General features: G+C 44.7%; 1 protein-coding gene and 1 long non-coding RNA gene across 13 annotated transcripts in view; both read right to left on the bottom strand.

Annotated features, from left to right (window-relative positions):
* PLXNA4 (plexin A4) overlaps positions 1 to 19,649 on the bottom strand; it is a 425,098-nt gene that overhangs the window by 176,675 nt on the left and 228,774 nt on the right. The gene's annotated exons all lie outside the window — the stretch shown is intronic.
* LOC308188762 lies at positions 14,571 to 18,451 on the bottom strand. 3 transcript variants are annotated; one of them, XR_013945734.1, is made up of 4 exons: positions 17,502 to 18,447; positions 16,301 to 17,406; positions 15,170 to 15,249; positions 14,571 to 15,050 (listed from the first exon to the last, which is right to left on the bottom strand). It is a non-coding gene; the product is annotated as an uncharacterized lncRNA (long non-coding RNA). The 3 variants fall into 3 exon arrangements; XR_013945733.1 differs by having other exon boundaries at positions 15,810 to 18,451; XR_013945735.1 differs by having other exon boundaries at positions 16,301 to 18,444.

Here is a 19,649-nt window from a genome sequence, read left to right as displayed (position 1 = left end):
ATTTTACTACCCACAGCTGAACATCCAGGATGTACAGCAGTATCAGTGAAGTCCTCTCTGCAGAAATCTTAAACTCCTTTAGGGTTCCTTGAAGCAGGACATCATGGTCTCCTCTTAGGTGCTGAACCTCCTCTGCAGGATGCCTTTGGATTCTGTGTTTAAATCATACACTAAGAGATGCCATCAGTGCAAGAACTGTATTGAACTTCATTGCCCAGATAGGTCTTTTCTAGCCCAGAATGGATAGCTTAATGTGTCCCCTCATGAAGACACATTGCTGTTTTTAGAAAGATCGGACTGTCTCCCATCCCTTTGATCTGTTTCAAAGAAGAGTTAATTCAGGGAACTCCCTGGTTTAATTTCTGCTTGTTTTGCAGAAGATCAAACAAGGTGATTAGCGCACTCTCACCTTGCAGTATTGAAATCTCATCAGATACTGTGAACATCCTCAGGAAATAGGAATCACCAAGCCAAGTTATCTCAACTCATGTCCGAAAAGAAGGCCCTTTCAAATACCTTCCTCTGGTATATTGCACATTCAGAATTTGGCGGGATGCACCAGGAAATTAATTCTGCAAAAGGAAATCTGATGTTTAGGGACAGACGGGGGAGATCAACAAGATGTGACACTGCTGTCCCAACCAGAAAACCACATACAGTGTGATACTGCACGTAACTTCCTCTGACTTGCACTGCACTACAGACATCTGGTCCTCATCCTGACTCCATTTTAGTGACAGGTCAGTTAATTCTTGTTTCTGGCCATGATCAGGAGGAAGACACAGGCATAGCTGGACTACAGATTTGATTTGGCAAAGCAATGCCTGCCTTCTTAAAAACAAACCCTCAAGCAATCTGAGATGCTAGAGAATAAGCGGGGCTGTCTGACAGCTGATGCTATTTTATGTGATAAGCTACCCTTTCATTCAGTAGAAATGTATTACGTTCAGATTTATTAAATTAAATTTATTAAATTAAGAAATAAACCTTAAGCAAGCTTCCTTCATTTGCATAATGGGAGGCAGTGCAGCAGATGGAGAATGGAGACCGTAGGCAGACAACATAACACAGGAGCCTGCATGTTTTCTACATGAACATCCTCCTGAGCACTCTCCCAGTTGTCTCTGGACGTTAAATAATCGTAATTTCCATGTACTAGGTGCTGACAATTGGGTCAGAGGCAGAGGACAGTGAGCGAAACTCCTGGACCCCAGCTGCCTCGTATAGCCTTACCTATTTAGCACTCTCACCTGGACTTTGCTCATATTTCCCCAAAAAACTTTGGAGGACTTCTGGAAAAGCATAGCAAATAGGAAAAAATATCATTTTACAGAAAGAACAAGTGCTGCCCAGATATTCCTACAAGTTTGCACAAATAAGCTGGCAAGGATTTCAGTTCAAATTCAGTTAAGTGAAGGAGAAATGCTTGCTAATGAAAATCCTCAATCTTCTTTTAATTAATTGATATGGATGCATTCATTTTGATACCTAGACCCTAACCCACCATCCACCTGATTCAAATTTGCTGGTTAAATAACAAAGTCTGGAAGACAGAGAGGGGAACAAAGAACAGCTCCTGAGGTGACTGAAATGGAGGCACCGTATAATTCTCAATCCTGATCCTGCTATATTGGACAGTTTCGTGCCAGGTAAGGATCTCACTGGTGACATGAGTTGGTCTGTCTCAACACAGACGGAGGCAAACTCAGCAAGAACTCCAAGAGTCATAAGCATTAGTCAACCTATTACATGATTAATTCTGTGTTAGCTGCCTATCAGATACTCATCATTGATTTTTTTTCTTTCTGGTTTGCTTATGCTGTAATGGGAAAGTGCCTAAGTTATAAGGGCAATTATATTGAACACCAATCAACAAGCACTCCAGTATTCAGCCAGAAAATGCTTCATCTGCTTGGAAAAAAATAAAAATAAATAAATAAATAAAGCCACAAAAAATCAGAAGGAATTAATATGCCAGCAAGAAAAAGCTTAACTTAGAGAAATGAGTGCACAAATGAAAGGTATTGCTCAAAGCTATACCAGCTGGAGGGACAAGGAATGGGCCCTTACAACATGGTACTTAGACAAGATGCCTGGAAAACAGCTTCTCCTGGACCCATTCCTATGTAGTTGATACCACCCCAGGACTCCCGAGGACTAACCTGTCTGGATTGCCAATTCTGAGCTGTATGTGGGATATACAGGTAATCTTTAGGTACCAGAGCAGAACAGTGGCACTATAAAGAAGGGAAAAAGGGACACAGAAGGCAGAATTGAAAGAAGAAGAAAGATGAGCATGAGATGAGAGTAAACAGTTAAAGACAGTAATAGCAAAGCCCAAGGACCAAGCCCAACGTCAACATGGAGGTGAGGTCAGTGAGGTCCAAGGATGCGAATTCTTGCATTCTTGTAATGACCTAACTATTGAATTGGTTTTCTATATTTCCACCAAGGTCACTCAGCACAATGGGAAATCAGGCTCAGTTTCATTGACAGTAGGGTCCTTTGTATTTTTTTCTTGTGCTAAGTAAAAATGGGAACTTCCTTCTCCCATGAGAGAGAGTTATTAACTGTCTTCTACCCATCGCTGATTTCCAGAGCTCACTGATTATTAAACAGACCTCCCTCCACAAAAGGCTATTCCTTAATGACCTCTAGGAGAAACAAATCTGATCCTGCCCATGGGAGCCTATCTGCAACACAATTGATTTGACCTGAACCTCCACTGGCCACAAAGCTGGAGTGGAGCTCTGATGTGGAGAAGTGGCAAGACCTACATCAGCAAGTCTTTAGCCAAGTGCAGCAAAGTCCTGGGCTGGGACAACTGCAGGTCCCCAGCAGGGAGAAGCTGCAAAGAGCTTTATCCAACGTGCCTGTGCCCCAACGGGGCACGTGGAGCTGCCACAGGGTCAACTACAGAGTTAAATCTCCCAGCCCTGGACTGTGTGCTGGAGCATCTGGCCTGCAGATCTCCCTGGTGCTGACTTCCCCGAGATCAACCTTCATTAGAGAAAATACCTGACAAGTTACAGCCTGTGCGTTCCTTAGATGAGTTATATATAGATCCCCATTTCAGCCGTATCCTTGCGTTTATTCCCCGAGGCACGCGCTGCAGCGAACTCCAAAATGCTGATATACTCGAGGTGTTGGTGACAAGATATAAAGCATGAAGGACTGCTTTTGCAACTGCTGATTACAAAAGTGCTCTCAACCCCTGTCCTAGTACAAAATTTTCTGCAGTTTTTTCTATTTTCTCTTCTGCAATTTTCTATTTATTCATTCTGCTCAGTAAAAATATAAGAAACCATCAAAAATAAAGGAAAACTTTGTTCCTGCGGGTGATAAAATTCAAATCTCTATTTTCAGTGGTTGGTCCTCTTGGAAGAAGATGGTAAAAATGTGACCTCCATCACTGGTGTTTACACAAAAAGGAACAAAACTTTAGTGATATAAGTCCTTTGAGTTTAGTGTCATCATGCTCATGTAACAATACAGATGGGCCCTCCTATTGTGTCTGCAGAAGAAGCTAAGTTTCAATACTTTGGATTTGTCTACATTCAAGAGTTATATCAATTTGAATTAACTAGCACAATTAAGCCAGGACATTGTTTGTTGGCTTTTAGTTTTAAGCTCTTTTTATTAGCTGAACTAGTTCTCTGGATCATTCAATAGCAACTATACAGATGTACACGCCATGATTAAACAGATATAACAACATCCACATAAAATGCTGGGCAAATATAAACAAATCAGTATAAAAATGCACCCTGGAATTAACTAATATAAGTGTCTGGGGTTGTCTAGGTTTTGAGTGGCACCCAAGTTGAACTTGAACATCTCTTTTTGTACTTTTTCTTGACAGAAGACTCACAGCAGTGCTTAGCCAGGGCTGCCTGACACTGGTTCCCAACGCAGTCAATGGAAAGAAAGAGCTGGCAGACCAAATTAGCCACCAGTTATACACAGTATTTGATTAGACAAATTTCAAATGGACATTGGGCACTAACAGAGGCAGACAGTGCTCTTGGGCTTAAAGGAAAGGACTGGGCATAAGAAGAGACAAAGTGGCATGATTCTTTGGACAAGTCAGGCATCTCTGGCCATACTGGAAGCACTGGCATGTGCATGTTGTCCCAGACTATTAAAATGAAAACCCAACTTCCAGCATATTTTAATGCATGACTCACCATTTGCCCTGTGATTTATTTTTATGTGTTCCACTTCAGGCTTACAATCTCCGGTTCTGCGTAAAAACACCTCCAAGACAAATGATTTTTTTAGGGGCAGTTATTTAAGTAAAGGCAAGGAACGTGCCATGCAACATAAGTTGACATCTGTAACGCATGGCCTTTCCCAGAAAACTAATAAAAGAGAACCAAGCTCACGCCGAGAAGGCTCTTCCTCTGCAGAGAGGGGAAAAGAGCCAGAGCCTTCCTTATGCCCAGCATCATGTGCCCATTCTGTATGTGTGTTGTGCTTGTGATATATATCCATATGTACCGGGCATCTGTTCGTGCGCCTGCTGTAAAAATATGTGTTATGGATATAGCTTTCTAAATGTACACGCTGTACGAGTGCGTGAGACACGCATTATGTGCGTTTGATGTACACGTGCGATGTGTCTCTCCCATCGCGTAATGAGGCACATGGTACGTTTATGTGTATACAAACAAGTGTCACATTCATGACAAGACGCATTTCCCTTCAGTCACTTTGTGCTTGAAGGCAGGATGTTGGCGTGCAGCTGCAGGCCATTATGCACACATTCACACGAGGAGCACGAGATGCAGAAACGAGGTGCACGCTGTCCTGGCGAGGCACAGCTCTATCAACACGCTATGCTTGCACTGCATTTGCTGTGTTATACAAAATACTGTGTGCTGCATGCTTTGCAGAGAGAATACACTGTGTATTTTATGAACACGTGCCCTGTGTCATGCACTCATCCTCTATTTGCAATCTACGTTGAGGCGTGCTTTCCACATCAGATGGATTTTGTAAAAATAAAATTCACTATGCACATTACAGATAGTGTCATGCATGTGTGTGCAAAGCACTTAGGATCTCATGAATTCTCCAGCTTGGGAGGATGCATGGGTACTTGGTAGCAGAGAGTCCCCTCAAAATGCTGGCTGGAAAGAAGAACCCTGTAAATATGCCTGTGTCACCAGCAGAGACACAGAGCGACATTTCCCTGCCTGGAGGGAGAATAATTTATGTGGCTGCACATTAAGTTTCCCAAACAGGTCAGACAAAAGAAGATCCATCTTGCATCTAATCTCCAGGACACGGACAGCAAAAACAGCAGTCTGGAAAGCTCTTCACGCACGAAGCTGACTGAGACTTCACTCGCTGCCTCACTCCTTCCAAAACATGCTATGAGCAATGTGTCAGGAGGAGGAGAGGAGATGGGGAGAAATGGGTAGAAGAGGAAGTTATGAATATGAACAAGAAAAAAAAAAAAAACAACAAAAGATAAAGGTATGGATCCCCTTTCAACAAAAGATCCAGATGTGAATGTGATCAGAGCAGCTGGGGGTTACCTACCCTGGGAAGGCAGGGTGCTGCACTTCCATCTCATCTCTCACCTCCTGAATGCATTCAGTTCCTAGAGTGACCGAAGGATCAATGCACTGATAGAAACGGGTGGTTTTTTAGTGCAGGCTGTGGTGTCCTGGACCCCCATGGGAACTCAGGCTGTGTAGATCCAGCTCCCACCTGAATGATGCCCATCACCCAGCTCCAGCACACTTCTTGCTCCTCTATATCTCAGTTTCTTTGTGCACAAGATATTAACAGAATAGAGCAAACCACAGTCTTGTATTAGATAAACTCTAAATTGAAAAAAAATCAGGCACAGTTTGGGTTAGACTTGAATACCCTGAGGTTTCCAATTCTGAATGCACGTCTGTCTTTCCCAGACATATTAGCTGATTATTAGATCTACTAGAGGGTAATGCTTCTATTTAGATCGTTTTCCCTAAATAAATTAGCTGACAGTTGAAGATACAGAGAATTTCCCACACATTTGCCTGTGGTACACAGATTATTTTTTCTGCTTTGTTTAATTATTAACTGTAACTACATGCTGCATTGCATTTTAGCACATCGCTGGGTTGTGTCAGCTGAGTAGTTTCATTGCTTCTCCCTAATTCTGACAAGATCTGGCCAGGACATATCTGACACATCTCTTTTCTTCTGCTGATGTCTCTTTTCTTCTGCTAATGCCACCAACTACCACCACTGCAGCCTTCTGTGTTACAGAAGCCTACCAAACCTCTCCTGCAGATCATCGTGGTGGTGATTTTAGCCAAAGGCTGTGGCTCCAGGGGACATACTGGTATAAAGATGAGCAAAAATCACAAAGTAGCTCACATGCAGACACCCTGATTCACCCGCTACTTGCTTGTAGTGTTTGAGGATGATGACCTTTGGGATAGAATAGAGCTGCAGCTCTGAACCTGGGGTCCACAGACCACCAGTGCTCTGCAAGATGACCCACAGCACTGCAGAGCACTCTAGTGCCTCTGCAGTGTCATCACTTACAAGTCTTACCATGGAGGGCTGTGGTAACCCACAGGAAAATGCCAAAGCTTGTTAGTGGATGATGTCTGGAACATTTAAAACCTATTAGGGAATAGCAGGGGTTTCTTCTGCAAGTTCTGTCACTGTACATCTCTGGGTTGCAGAGAGATTCTCAAGAGAGAGGGGGGGAAAATAGATGAAGGTGGGAAAAAAAAATGACTTAGAATAGAGGATTGTTACAAGAACCTTGTTTAGTAAATGGTGACAGTGCAGCCAGGAAAACTAAGTCATCAACAGCACCAGGTATGCCATGGATGGTGCTTCATTCACTGAAATAAGATCGTTTTATGGCCCTATGACATCTTGTGGTCCATGATGTAAGTCCATTTTATGGGCAGCATCTCATAAGTCCATTTTATGTCTTATGGCATCTCTGTACCACCTTGGGAGCTGGTGGAGGAACTGTGGTGCCTGAGCCACAGCTGGATGCGTAACATCCAAGTTGGTGACACTGATGACCCATTCAGTCATCCCATTGCCCCAAAATGCCAGACGTTGGCTCCTTGTGCAGCTAACAGAGAGAAACAATAATGAAAAATGTTTTTGAAACATATATAATAGGTGGTTTGAAGGCAGTCCCTACTTTTCTCTGCTGGCTGTAGAGAAAAGGTCTGGCAGTGCCAAAGAGCTGCAGTTGGGATTGCTTACTGTCCCCTCGAAGTTATCACAGCTGGTGTGAGGAACGTGGCTTGGGGCTGCTGAAGGATTTGAGAAATTCCTGCAGGGTGTAATCAAGAAAGCCCTACCAGCCTGGCCAGTTCTGTGTGTCCAGCATAAACCAGACTGCTCTCGCTCGGACAGCTGTCCTGCAATGACTTGAGGAAGGCAGAGTTTGTTGGAAAGTGAGCTGGGACTGCTCAGCTCGGCGTGAAATCCCTGGCATTATACAACACACACGGCACACTCCCTGCTTCTGAAACAGATGGAGTTAATTCCAGGCCAGCGTCTGCTTTGCAAATATTCTCAGGAACAGCTATCCTGATCAGTAGCATGACTGCTACGCTCCGAGTCATCGCAGCATCCAGTTACTGCATGGCATGGCTGAGCACAGTGCTTGAAAAATCCCCTGGTCCATGGCCCTACCAGCTCGTGGCTGCTTCCCTGGGGATCAAAGAGCCGAGCTGGCACGTTGTGGGTGATCTAAATACATCCCTGCTCCTGCACACAGGCTGCATAAGGCTGGGATGAAAAGGGCCCAGGCATCCACTCCTGGGAAGGAGGATGTAGGGAGATGTTGGGTTTGGAAGCTCCTGGCTGTTTGTAGCTCTTGGCTATGCCTGGTACTTGGTGTGCCACACAACTCCCTCAGCACTCTGAGGTTGGAGCATCCTTCCACCAGACAAGGTGCAAGATTTCCCTGCAGGTCTTTCATACAGCCACATGCTTCCAGCCCTCTCCTTCCATCCCTGTACCTCCTTTGGTGAAAGAGCATTGTAAAAATCAGACCCTCGGTTCATTTTGGAAAATCTGCTTTTCTCCTTTGCAGGAAAATTAGTACAATTCACGAATGATCCATCCATCCACACAGATATATTTGGAAACTACTTAATAGAATATTCACCCCCAAATAAGCCTCTTTGCTGTGCAAATAGCCACATGAGGATACATGGCAGCTTGCAATAGCCTTATAAATATTAGGCACCTTTGCTTCCTTATCATTATTCAGCTCCTGGTGCCATGAAAGTACATAATAAATGTAACCATTAAAAAGTTGTAGTGAGGACTTCAGTCGAAAGAATGTGAATCTTTTAAAAAAGTCTGGCCTGTAAATCCAAGGGTGCAACCAATGAAAACTGGATGAAAAACATGGAGCAAAAGTGTGCAGTGGGCGCAGGATATAATGGCAAAAGATGGGAAAAGGTTACAACTCTTCAGGAGTAGAAGTTAGAAGAAAAGCTAACAGCAAGCAATTCTTCCTTTGCTATGTCTGCCAGTCCTCAATAAATACAGCCATCGATTGGGATCAAACTGAGACAACAACAACAAAAAAAAACAAACTAATTTTTTCTCCTCTCCTTACCAAAATAATATTAAAACAGAGAACAAAAATGGTTTAAGTGATCTATAAAATATATATATATATATATAATTTTATTTCTCTAAAGAAGGGAAAAATGAGCAGATAAGGTTTAAAGATGGGACAGACACTGGCCCTTAACCCAATAGCCTGGAAGATGAAGTGTGCATCCAAGATGCAGGAAAATAGCTCTGAACCTGCTGACAGACCAAGGAACATGTACAAATGGCTCATACTAAGCCAATGAAGATATTAAGAGTGTTCACTTCAAGAGGCCACAGCATGCATTTTGCTGGTCACAGTCATCCACATACACGTCCAGTGGAGGAGAAAACAGAAATGTGATTAAAGTCTGCACGAGCATCAAGCATTTGCATCTAGCACAATGAAGATCGAGTTCCCATTAATTGTCCTCTTGGTTGTTTTTGTTCCACAAAAGTAAATACATACATACTACATATTTTTCCAAACCAACTAACAGGCTTTTTCAAACAGACCAACTTAGTTTCAACCAGGATTTTCTATTTCCAGAATACAATGAAGATTTTCTTCACTGCTTCCCAGAGAGAGTGAAAAATGTTAGTTTCTACAGAGGACAAAGTGTGTTTTCACACAAAAACTCAAGCTGAATGTTTGCATACTGGAAGCACAATGAAAGAGCGTTGGAAACTGGGCAGGGTTTCTGCTCCTGCTTTATCAGAGCTAGCTCCTTTCCGTATTCAGGAGTCCAAAGGGACATGCATGGCAGCAAAGAGAATGCTTGTGAAGGCCTGAAATTCATCTAATTAGGTCACTTTTTGAGCTTGCTAATGGTGGTCTCCAAGCTGGATCACAGCTGGCTTTCCTGGTATAGACATCCCATGAGATGGATCATGGTGTAAGAATGACTCAGTTGGATCTCAGCTGACAAGTCAGATGGAGATTTCCCCATGGAGGACATAGGTGAGTTGAATCTCACTTGATAAGTCTCAGTTTCCTAACAGCTCTTTTCATTCAAGCACAGGACACCAGAAGAATATCAAAGTCAATATCAGTTTGTTTATCACTGCCAAAACTCCCAAATTTCTTACATAGCTCCAAGCTCAGAGAATAAGAAGTGATGGTTTAATGAATGATGAATGATCGGTGTTTTCTCTATATATTGTTAGGTTCTGAGTATGATTCTAGAAGCGGTATCCAAGAACTTCAGCTGAGATGAGCAAACCCTATGTTGTCAAAGCAAAACATGACTTCCACACATCCCTACGGCTTCAGAAACGCCACCACAATTCGTGTAAACACACATTTGCTCAATGAAGGTGTCATGATGGCTTCTGCGATATCATCTTCACACTACCAAATTCGTGGACTGAGATCAGTGAAGAACAAAACTGTGAAGACTGGTGGATTCGCTCTTCTCAACTACTTGACAGCTCTATCTGCATATGGCCTTTCTTACACCCGGTTGTGGAACAACGCCAAATATTTGACAATTTCTGTTGGGTATTGGGGCATATTTGCTATACGCTGAGCAAACACACCGTTTGCAAGCAGATCTGTAGGCGGGTTTCTAATACCTGTGGTTAGTCTTCAGATCTCTTCCAGAGTGAGATTTTTTTAATCTTCTCCCAAGCAAAGAACATTGCCCAACATCAGCCATCACAACACCCATATCTGAGGTCTCCACAGATGTCTCTTATTCTATTGACATTTGGGAATGAGTCTCAGAATTACCGGGGGATCAACAGGAAGAGTTCTGCAGAAACCTTGTTTTCTCTCTTAGTTTCTCTGGCTTAAAATTGACAGGTTTAACCCAAAATAAGTTATAGACCAGCCACAGGGCAAGAGACAGCCAATGAAGAGAAATGATGCCGCAGGAGACACAAGGTAACTCTAAAAAAGTAAGGCTTGGTGGAACCAGAAATGGGACAAGGATGAGGAGCACTCAGAATTAATACCCAAGTTTCCCCTGAACATCCCATTTAGCCCTGCTGAGGCTGTGAATTGTCAATATGTTTGGAAGTCCAAAATTCAATAAAGTACTTAACCCCCTCCCTACGTATATTCCCGTTCAGTGCGGTACTTCAGTACCTGCTTACATTTAAGCAGGTGCTTAAGTGCTCTCCTCAACAGGAGCCTAATTGCGTTGTGATTTGTCACCCTGATGCTACAGGTAGCCTCCTCTCCACAGGTGAGTTTTACTTGGGGATTTGAAGGACCACAACTGCTTTAGCTCTATTTCTATTCTACCTATGGAGCCTGGGGATCCAGTTAAAGAAGGTAAAGCCATTAAAATTACAGGCATTTTAATTCTGTTCTGAGCAATTATGTAAGCCCTATGTGCTTGTGGAGAAAGCCTCCCTGTGTCAGAGCTAATATTAATTTTAAATCTCCAACCTTTTCAAATTAATGTGAAACTGTAAGTTTCCACATTCTTTGATTAAACATTCTGCTGTGTAATGACTACTTTATTATTTCCCCCCTCCAAATTACTGATTGTTGTCTTACATTACAGCCTCATCGGTACTTATTAAATTAACAAGACTGTGAAACACTTAATGAATCAAAACTCATCAAGTGTTTCCAAAGTTAATAACTAATCTAAAGATTTTTTTTACACTATATCTGCATGTGAAATTTATACATTCCCCACACAATCGCTGAAGTTCAGATGGCCCTAATCTCATGAAAGATTTATTACCGCACAGCTCTGTGATTTATTCAACGTTTGCTGAAGCAACACGTAGTGTGTGTGGGGAGGGGAGGAGTGTCTTCATTTATTATTTAATTTCCAAGGCTCATTCCAAGTTCTTAGGGCCCCTCCACATACGTGTCTGTAGACTCTCGCCAAATAGCAATTCTGCAGTTGGAAATTGGAAGTGGAAACTGGGGTGCACAAGGAATGGCCTAAATCCAGAGAAGAGTGATCGTGCAGTGATGGGGAAAAATAATGGAAAATGTACTATTTCAGGTTCCAGAATAGATGACTGAAAGGAAAAGTGGTTTGTTTTTTACTCCAGGGTTATGGAAAAGTAGACAAACCTTCCCATCAGAAGCCAGGATGAAAATTAATATAGGGAGGACTTGCAGGCTATATTATTGGAGGTACAGCACATAACTGAATGAACCAGTATGACAACACCCTTACCCCCAGTAAACGTACCTCTGGGCAGTCAGTACCATGCTTTACAAGAGCCATACCCTCATATCCTGAAGAGTCCAAACATCCCTGAAAGCAAACGCTGTGCCCACCGAACATCAGCATGAGGACAGTGAGACACAGAGAGGGAAGAGACCGATGACTGTGGGGGTACGGGAGGTAAGGCAGGGTGGAGACCCATGTGGGTGGATGTGTTTGTGACACAAGCACAGTGACAACTGTTGGCTCAGACAGGGCAACCCCACCTGTGTGACAGGGACCTCAAAGCCCATCTAATCCCAACCTCTGCCATGGCAGGGACACCTCCCACCAGCCCAGGCTGCCCCCAGCCCCATCCAGCCTGGCCTTGGGCACCCCCAGGGATGAGGCAGCCACAGCTCCTCTGGGCAGCCTGGGCCAGGACCTCACCGCCCTCTGAGTAAAGAAAAGACCATGAAGTCTTTTGGTAGTCACAAGAACAGAACCTGTTCCAGGTTAATAGTTCAGCGTTTGCAATGTGAGGAGAAAACAGAGGTTTTCCAGTAGATGCTGTAGCTCCAGTAGAGAAGCCTGAAGGCGGCAGAGCAAGACTGCCCTTTCCAGTCCCACACACCCACCCCAAAAGAGCCAGCACCACTGTACAAGAAGATGAACAGTACCTAGCAGTGAAACACTGGAGGACAAAAAAAAAAAAAAAAGGCAAGGGGAAGGATGGTGAGATGGTAGGCAGTAGCAGTAGCACCATTGCAGGCCCAGCTTCCAGCACCACAGCAGGCCCGAGAGCTCAGCTGCCCATATGGAGTCTCCAACAACTCCAACGGGATTTATGCTCTGTCCATATAAATCACACCTCTCTGCCAAGAGAACGATAAATGTACCCTGTGGAGCTCCCCCAGACCCCACTCCCCTTTCCCCCCCCATCCTGCACCATCTCCGTTCTCAGCTACCTCGGAGCAGCTGGATTTGTGATTACCCACTCCAAGGCTCCATCAATCCTGGGCTCTCTTTTACATGTGTAGGAAGAGAGATCCTCCTGTAATGACACTGCTGTAAAACACCGAGCCTGCTCCACAGCCTTGCTCGGTGAGGGCTCGCACACAGGGAGCAGGGCTGTAATGAGAGACCAACGACCAAGCTGAGAGAAGAAATGCAACCCAGCCATATGGGGCTGAATGACAAAACCCGTCAGGCGTATACAGGAGGGGAAAAAATTCATCCACAATTTGTGTTGCAGCAGCTGAGACCCGCGAGTGGCCTTTTAACTGGATTTTACACCAATTCGCTATGATGCATTGTGAGGGGAGAGACAGGCGCAGAAGGGCCTTGGCTCAGCCCCGGGGGCAATTGTGGAGGAAAATGCAATTACATCTGGCTGCTGAACTTGCCCTTGCCTTCCACTGGCTGTGTACATTGTGCTCTCACATGGGAAAACTCATATGCAAAAGAAAGAAATTGGAATAAATGGCCCTGCCATTGCCATCAGTGACCCTATGCCCCTGCTCCCCATTCCCTGAAAAAAAATGTTCACTCGATCCCAAGCACTGTGAGATTGCAATCAGGGGAGGCAGAGCTTGGACCAAACCTCATCACCCCTTGCACCTTTCTCATCTCACAGGTGACAGGACTCTTGTCCCACTTTTTGGTGGATCCCAGAAGCGTTCAAGACAGGTACTTCTACTGAGTGTGTTGGATTTCCACCCTAAAACTCCTCACTTGTCCTCCATGACGTGTCTGCTTTCTGGAGGGGAGCTGCAGGAGGTGACTGCACACCCAGAAGTTCATACAAACACAGAAACCCAGAATGGTTCGGGTCAGAAGGCACCTTAGAGACCACCCAGTTCCAAACTCTCTACCTTAGGAGGTGCCTGGGGCTGAGCTCATCTCCAGGAGATGTCTGCAGCACACATTCCCCTTAGGGGGCTAAGACAACTTTCCTGCCTCTTTTCCATCTTCATCACAAACACAATCATGACAATTACTTAGCTCACAGTGGGACTTAGTAAATTAAATCATGCATGCGATCAATTAAGTATTATCACCTTCCCTAGTCCAGTTATACCTACTGATCCAGAGCATTCATTTGTCCGGAAACACCAAGATCTGGGCTGAACCAGTGACAAACTGGAGTTTAGCTACATCTCAGTTATCTAGTTGTATTTGCATACCCGTTCCTGAACAAGAGCAAGGTCCTCATGTGCCTGGCGTCGTATAGCTTCATCAAACCATGCCAGCCCAAGAGAAAGCGCAACCAAATAAATAAGGCCAAGTGGTTTCATGCTCATTTTATGGATGAGAGCTAATCTAAAGGAGATTTGGTGATTTTCTCAAGGTCATAAAATAAATGTCTTTTCTGCCTTTCTGGCACAGCCTTCCCCACTGCTGGTGGGAAGAGAAACCAGCTATCCTGAGCCCCAAACCAGTGTCTCACCCAGGAGCCCAGACCCCCTCAAACCCAGAGCCATCAAACTGAAGGATGAGGATGGATCTAGATGTGGAGCCCTCCAAAGAGGCAATTTCAAGCCTGAGACCACACGGAGCCCTCCAAAGTAGCCTAACCTGCCAGCAGTGTCAAGTAGTCCATAAATTATCCCAGAAGCCTTCTGGTTTTAATCAGTCCTACTCCCTGATTACCCTTAGAACGTGACTCCGGGCCCCAGCACAGAGTATTTCTCTTGCATTAATTAGATTAGAAAAGCAAGGGTATTCGATATACTAACTAATCAAGTTGAGGGATCAATACAGCACGTGGCAGAGCCTTACGTTGCCCTCACTCTGCAAGATGACAAGTAATGAATTGGTTCTGGAAGGTGCCCAAAATAACACTTTGTGACCTAACAAAGGGGAAACACGATCTTTCATCCCTTTCCCCACTGGAGAAGAAAGAGACAGTGCCAGTATGTACGTACCATTCCTGTAAACCGCAACTGGTGAGGCTGAGTGGTTAAACACAGGTCATCAGCCGATTTTGAAGGATATACTGCACTTTATCAGCATTAATTACAGCACACCAATGTGCAATGTCATCGTGCACTGCTCAACCCACTCCTGCCGTTTCGGCTGAGCTCCGGGTCCATCACTTGGCTGTCTCACACGTCACTGCTGTGAACAAGGCACCTTGGAGGTGTCTGCATTTCAAGCTGTCTCCAATCTGTTGTGGTCACACTTCAGCAAAAGGCAGCAGGTATTTTTGGATGGCTTATAAACACCATCTTCGGACAGGTTGAGTGGAGCTACACCCTGCTGCAGGAAGTCTAGGTCTGGACCTTAGTGGGGATTTCTTATGGTCCTTGATGCTTTGTAGTTTGGGTATTGATCCATGACTCTAACTAGCTATTTTGTGAGCAGTGCAAAGAAAAAAAAAAAAAGGAAAAGAAAACAAAAGACTTTGCAGCAGCCATCAGCAGATGATGGAAGTGCAGACTGCTCTGTTCCAGGCAGTGATGACTTACCCATGGAGGAATGGGCTTACTGATCATTTCGGGTCATTGTTTATTATGTTACAGGGCTGAAGGGGGGAGGAAGTCCTAGCCTGAAAGACAGAAACACAGAGAAAGGTGACCCTGAGTTCACGTCAGCATTAAACTGAGGGTGAGAGCCTGTCTGGTGATGCCCTCTGGGCTGCTCAGCCCTTACAGGAGCAGCTGCAGAGCTCCTTCCATCCACCAAGTTTCCTCTGACCAGGATGAGTAGAGAGGAGACCCTGAGTTACAAACACAGCTTCACGGGGAAGGACTGTCCAAGCAACCTTCTGATCTCCTTCTCCTCTCTCCTTCCCTCCAGAGCTTTCCTCATCGTTAGAAAATACATCTTTACAAAGCCACATTTGGTTGCTAAATCAGTAACTGCTCTTTTTTTAAAACGTCCTCGGAAAATCCATACTGTATTAAATTGTCCTGTTGGATCATTGCCTTATTCACGGCAATGGTCAGCCAAGGACGGAGAGCACTCATCAGATGCTGTCTTCATTCTGCACAGGCTCTCCATTCACAGGTTTCACCACCTCTTACAATTAACCCAACACAGCTTCCCAACCCCATCCACCCAATTTACCAGCCAAGCCAATGCTTTTAAACTAACCCCAGGGGTTACCTTTAGAAGGGCAAGGTACATGAGTGTGAAGACTCTGCCACCTCCCTGGATAGGACACGGAGATAGCTACCCAAAGCAGCAATGCTATGCTGAAGCAATGTCGAATTTCTGAGTAATTAGGGTCTTTGTAAAATAATCAGTTCTCATTTGTCTGTCTCATATGAACCCTAATCAAACTGTCTCTGTTAACGGAAGGCACAACAGCATGACAGATGTTATGACAAGCTAGCTCTGTGTGCTCAGCCACCATCTCCATCCCACAGCCTGGAGCTCCATCCCAAGACCTGCAGCACTCATCTTGCAGAGCCGAGGCTCTCCCTTCTCCCACTCCTCTGTCAGGCACAAAACTTTCACAGCATTTCTGCAAATTGGGCTCCTGCTCCACTTAATTTTCCGCTCTCCCTGCGCAGCCCGAAGCACTTGGAGCCTGCACGGAGATGTAATGATCTCCTGATTTTGTTCTTGTGAGTCAGCCTCTGCTCGGTACAAACCTCTGAGCTAATCCCAGCGTGAGCAGCTGTTTCTGGCAAAATGAGGTACAACAGGCAGACAAAGCTGCTCCGGGTGTTTGCTTCCTTCTTCCTCAGGAGCTAAATCTTCCCAGTTAAAGTTCTCGAGGATGTCCATTAAGTTTATCGAGCTCACAGGAGGTCTCAACTACAGCTCACTGTTTCATGCTCAGCTGTTGAGATCAATGCAGCAAACATTTAACAATTTAACAACCTGGTGGGAGGGGAGAGGCGAGGAATGTGATTGCAATTAGAAGGGTGTTTGTTGTTTTTCTTTTTTTTTCTTTTTTCTAGGCATTATCATTAAACAGCAAATGCTCTACAACTGGAAACATGGCAAATGTCAGAAAAGCAATTGCAATAGGCACAGTCATTTGAGGCCGTATCTCTGCTTGTCTCCAGGAGGGAGGTGGAAGAAGTAGGCGTGGGTATTGCAGAGCCAGGAGCTGGTTTGTCCATTTGAGGAGCTCTGGGTGAGGTGTGAAGCTCCGATCCAATCTGATTAACACCTCTTCTCCCCTGCCATGCCTGGGAGGACAGATCCCTCTTGTGCCTCCCACGCTTCGAGTGCAGTTCACTGGTGCCCTAGATGTCTCATCCAACCATGGCTGTTGAGGAAGGCAAGTTGTAACCCTCTTCCTCTCACAGCTCTCCTGCCATGCACGGTTCCCTAGTTAAACACAGACATAAGCCTGCTTCCATTGGCCTCCATGAGAACACCTAATTGAAAAAAAGATGGATTAACACGATTTGAGGAGCCCAGGGATTTATGGACATTGAGAAAGGAGATGCTCTCACTGGTGCTCCTTTACAAACAGTGAAGTTTCCATTTCCCTCTACTAACTGTGTGGCTCACATTAGTGCACTGGGCTGCAGCTGAGATCAAAATCCCACAGCTGAAGTCCTTTACAGCCTGCCCGGTGAAAGACTTCTGCTCTGTTCTCAGCCTACTGCCTGGGGGAGGAGATGTAGAAGAGCTGGAAAGATGTGCCCACAATCCCCAGCGAGCATGTGCCTGAGACAGAAACATGGCCCAGGTCTCTAGTGTCTCGGTGCCCGCTCCTCTCTACTCTTCCCTGTCAAATCCCCTGAAAAGAAGAAGAAATGCAAACATTGAGATGAAAGGGATGACTAGGACGATGCACTGGCTAGGGTCACTCCATGGTGTAGCCATCTAACTCACTCTGCTGTTACTTCATCTTTCCTTCCTGGGAGCAGCTGATTTATCTTTATTATCCTCCTCTGTTGTCACCGTCATTAAATTTTGTTGAGCCAAGAGACTCCACTGTGTGCTTTAGTAATTCGATCAGAAAGGAGGGGAAGCGGAGCTGAGGTAATAGGCGGCGTGAAAGAGGTCAGGAGAAGCAGCCGTGGCACATTAAGGGAAATACAGATCCAGGCTCACTTGGAAATGGTAATCATACGGAGCGTGCCTGAGCAACTGGCAGCAATAATCTAGAGCAACAGTGACTCAGAGCCCTGCTTATTCCTGCTTTTTCCTTTCCCCTAGCTATAGTCTCATCTCCCTAAGACCTGATCTTGTAGGGATGTCACATCCCAGGCTCCTTCCTCGGGTTTTAGTCTGTCTTTACCAATGCAAACCAGCTGCTGGAATTAGCAAGGGAAGAGCTCCGGCATTGCTCTTCCCAACTTGCTGTTTTACATGCGCGTCTGCATGAATTTGTGGGTTGTTTCATTTAAGTTTCAGCCGTTGAACAAGCCCAGTGGCAAAGCAATCATTTATCTGTGCTATTTTATTTATATTGCAAGAGTCCCTTGCTGAGAGAAGAGTCCCACTGTGCTGAGCCCTGCCGCAGACAAGTAGCAAAAGACATTTTGGTCCAATCTGACTGGACAAGAGTGGCAGAAAGTGCAGGGAGAAAGGAGCTCCAAGGCATTGGAGATGAAATTCATTGATCTCTTCAAATCAGCATAACAAAGAGCAGAAATAGCGATTAATCACCTTGGGGGTTGGGAGCAAAGCCCTGTTTCTTAAAGCCTAGACCAGCACCCCGGTTGTGCATGCATTTGTATTTGAAGCACATATCCTGCCCTGTGTGTAAATCATGTCCCTGTGAGCCATCCCACTGAGGACATGGGACCATTTCCATGATCCAAGATCCAGCATAAGGCAGGAATTTCACCAGGGTGCAAATACCAATAATGGGGAATATTTTGAGAATATTGGGGAAAGGTCATAAACTAAAAGAGGATAGATTTAGATTAGACTTTAGGAGGAAATTCTTCACTGTAAGGGTGGTGAGGCACTAGAACAGTTTGCCCAGAGAAGTTGTGGGTGCCCCATCACTGGAGGTGCTCAAGGCCAGGCTGGATGGGGCCTTGGCCAACCTGATCTAGTGGGTGGCATCCCTGCCCATGGCAGAGAGGGTTGGAGTTAGATGATATTTGAGGTCCCTTCCAACCTGAGCCATTCTGTGATTCCATGATATTGCAACAGTCTTGGATAAGGCTTTACAAAGAGAACAGAGAACCTTTAGCTATGGCCAACGTGGATCAGAGTCTTACAGCTTAAACTGTGCAACACAGAGTAAGATGTCAGCACACAGCTAACCTTAGATCCTCAACATTTATAGCAGGCTGGGAAGACAGCCCTGAACATCATTATTTTGGTACTTCTAATAAGGTACACCCTCAAGAGAGACACAGATTCGTCTTTTTTCTCCTTTCCTTCTGCTTTTTCCTAGTGCCTCATTACACTGTGTAGCATAACGTCAGTATAGTTATGTGTCCTGTGGTTAGACCCACACATGTACATAGAGCACACAACCCCATATACACACCTATATGTGCACAGTAAGCAAGACTGTAATCTGTGAATTATGCAAGCACACAAAACCATATTATTATGGTCAACCACACAAAAACCACATGTTTACACTGTCTGCATGTGTATATATAAAGAGGACAAGTTCACCAGACTTATTTCAAATGCTTTTTCGGGATAAAAAGAAAAACTCCCCAGGAACTTTATGGACTACAAGTGATCAGTCTTATTCTGAAGAAGCAAAATGAATCCCACATTTGTCTTAGATAATAAAGGGAACCTGCATATCTAAAATAGAGGGCAAGATCTATTTGTGCACGCATGTAGAAAACATGCATAGATTGAAAGAAACTGTTTTCTGTTTTCTCTCACCTTCACATTTACCTGCTCTCATATGTACATGTACACACATGGAGACTTCTCCCAATAGAAAAGCAGAAATAACAGAACACCATACACGAGAGATATCCAGGATCCCATGTGCTGCCTGAGCTAGCATAGGTACAGCATGCAGCATAGTAGGCAGCAATTTCATTGGAATAAATT

Source organism: Anser brachyrhynchus, assembly GCF_964034855.1.
Source record: "Anser brachyrhynchus genome assembly, chromosome: 1".
NCBI lineage: Eukaryota > Metazoa > Chordata > Aves > Anseriformes > Anatidae > Anser > Anser brachyrhynchus.
This window is presented reverse-complemented; position numbering and strand designations above follow the sequence as displayed.